Source organism: Elephantulus edwardii, unplaced genomic scaffold, assembly GCF_000299155.1.
Source record: "Elephantulus edwardii isolate Elephantulus edwardi_28Jun2011 unplaced genomic scaffold, EleEdw1.0 scaffold00007, whole genome shotgun sequence".
In the NCBI taxonomy this organism is placed as follows: Eukaryota; Metazoa; Chordata; class Mammalia; order Macroscelidea; family Macroscelididae; genus Elephantulus; species Elephantulus edwardii.
Window position 1 is genome coordinate 19,889,274 of NW_006399757.1, and position 2,904 is coordinate 19,892,177.

Genomic DNA, 2,904 nt, shown 5'->3' on the forward strand with positions numbered 1-2,904 from the left:
CCTTGGCCAAGTGTCCTTCAGAGCCACACTTAAAGCAAGTGAGTGGGAGCTTCCTCTCTACTCTCTTGCCTATCTGTGGCTCTCGTCTGTGACACTGCTGAAGTGGCCCAGCTTTCCACAGTGGAAACAATTCTGACCTCCTTTATTACCTATGGGTGGCACTTGACCAAGATTTCTAAATTGTTTTACAATAAGAATTTTCTCATAAAAAAGAATTAGTTAAAATAAACCTGTTCACAAATGGAAGTGCTTCTTCTCAAATGGAAAAATCCTTTCAGCTTAGATTTGAAAATTTCACAACATATGAGTGCTGTGATACACAATAAAGCAGCTACTAAAAGATGTAGAAAATGGAAAGTAAGAGGTAACTTTGTTATCTATGTTGATCTTAGGGGTGATAGAATTATACATTGAATTTTGGGAGAAAGGATTGTTAAAATAATTGTTAGTAGTGGCATTTTAGGAATATAAGTAATAGAATTTTTTCTGTAGCATTGACATTATTTCAAGTAGATTCAGAGTTTTGTAGTATAAGGTGGGAAGAAGCATAAACAGCCTATGTAGGTCTGTATCTTGTACTTAACAATTACTGAACACTCTTCTTAAACTCAGTAAGTTTTGTAAACTCTTACCCAACCTCTATGAGAATTTTTTAAACTTTTTTCTTGGTTTGCATCATTGCATTCTGTACATGTACTTTGGAGTCTTATATGATTATCCACATATATTGTTTTGTTCAAGTACCTTGTGTTTTATTAAATCATTCATGTATATGATATTTTAATCACCATTGCTTATGTCAATTATCACCACATCTTTTCCAGTCCTTATTGAACTTTTCCTATTCCTTCACATCCCCTTCACTCACTAACCTCTGCTATCTCAGTGATTATCCCCTTCCCCCAATATCTTCTCCCTCTTCTCTTTTCCCTTACTCTTTTTTTTACTTTGTGTGTTTTTTTTATGCGCCGTCTAGTTGCAACTCATAGTGACCCTATGTTCAACAGCTCTGAATCCTGCTTTGTCCTGTGCCAGCTTTATTGTCTCTGACCCCGCTCACTGAATCAATCCATCTTATTGAGGGTCTTCCTCTCTTATGCTATCCATCCACCTTCCACCTCCCAATCATGATGTCCCTCTCCAAGGACTGGTCCCCATGAAACATGCCCAAAGTATGTCAGATGAAGTTTCAGAATCCTTGCCTTCAAGGAGCAGCCTAGTTTCACCCTCTTTAGGATGAACTTGTTTGTTCTTCTAGCAGTGCATTGTATATTCAACTATTCTCCAGAACCACATCTCAAAGCCATCAATTTTTTTTTCTATTGTCCCTAGTCTTTGTACGGCTCTCTGATGCATAGCAAGTAATTATGAAGACTATGGCCTGGATCAGGCACTTAGTCTCCTGACTGACATTGTTGCTCTTTAGTACTCTGGAGAGGTCCCTGGCAGCAGATTTTTCCCTATGCAATTTATCTTTTGGTTTCCTGGCTGCTAGTACCTAAGTGTTGATTGTGGAGCAAGCATACTGAAGCTGTTAACATTCCCAACCTCTTCACCATATATCATGATGCTGCCAAATCAGCACAGTAGTTAGAATCTGTTTTCTTGATGTTGAGCTTCAATGCAATTTGAGGCTTCAGTCCTTGACCTTCCGTAGCAAGTGCTTCAGGTCCTCCTCAGTTTCAGCAAGCAAGATTGTGTCATATATATGACTCAGGTAATTGATGAGTCTTCCTCCAATCCTGATGCACAAGTAGAAAATCATTCTTTTATAAGACAAGAAGTTTGATTTTATGACACTGACTCTAGTGAAGGTCTTCTTTCTCTATGGGTTCTGGAGCAAGGCCTTTGTGTCATTTCAACATCTGCAGGCCTGGCATTCCCAATAAGTTTCCACATATTTCAGCATCAGTCTTGCTCTGGGTCTACAAGCTACTCAACTCAGGGACCTTAGGTCCAAAAGACACAATCTGAGGACTGAGGTCCTTTTTGTTTTCTGCTCAATTTTATCCCCTTTAATCTCTTGTAAAATAACAGGCAATGCAGGCCAAACTCCAATGAAATTACCCTTAAGTATGATCAAGACTGTGACCCTTAACTTTGAACATTTAGACATATCTTGCTCAATTATCCTCTTATTTTCACAGTAGTAGCCTTATGCAGTATTTGTCCTTATGTGATATTTCCCTCAGCATACTGCTCTCTGGTCTTTTCTAGGTTATATAGTATTTTACTAAATCGTTGTTCCTTAGTGCTGCATAGTGTTCCTTTGTGTGAACGTACCACAACTTTTCAACCCATTTGTTTGTTGATTAGCATTTGGGCTGTTTCCATTTTCTTGCTATTGTGAATAACACTGCTATGAATATAGGTGTACAAATCTCCATTTGTGTCTCAGTTCTAATTTTTTTGTTCTATATTCCTAGAAATGGAATAGCTGACAATGGCTACATGAAGATGGCTGTATCTAACCTTGACCAAATTTACAAAGTGGAATTGTCCCTGTCAACAATATCAGCAACACAAAACAAATTGCTATACAGTCAGACATGACTCCCAAGCTCCCCTACCTCTTTCTACTCATTCTAACACCAATCTTACTGCTTTACTGGGTCCAAAATCCAACAGACTAGCTCATGGACTACACAGAACCACATTACGGAAGTCAAAGGCTATAATTCACTTTAACAGTAGCATACAAGTGACTCACCCAAGATTGTTTCTAAAATGTGCTCACAGTCACCTCAGTGTAGAGCCTCACAGCTTTAGGTCAGTGTTACAACTCTCTCAGTCCAGCCAGTTATAGCTCTCTCCACTACCACTCTGCCTCTCTCATCCCCAACAAAGCCGGGTAAAGGCTTTTAGCTCTAATTCCATGGGGTGATAGCAGTCTTAAGGTCAGCT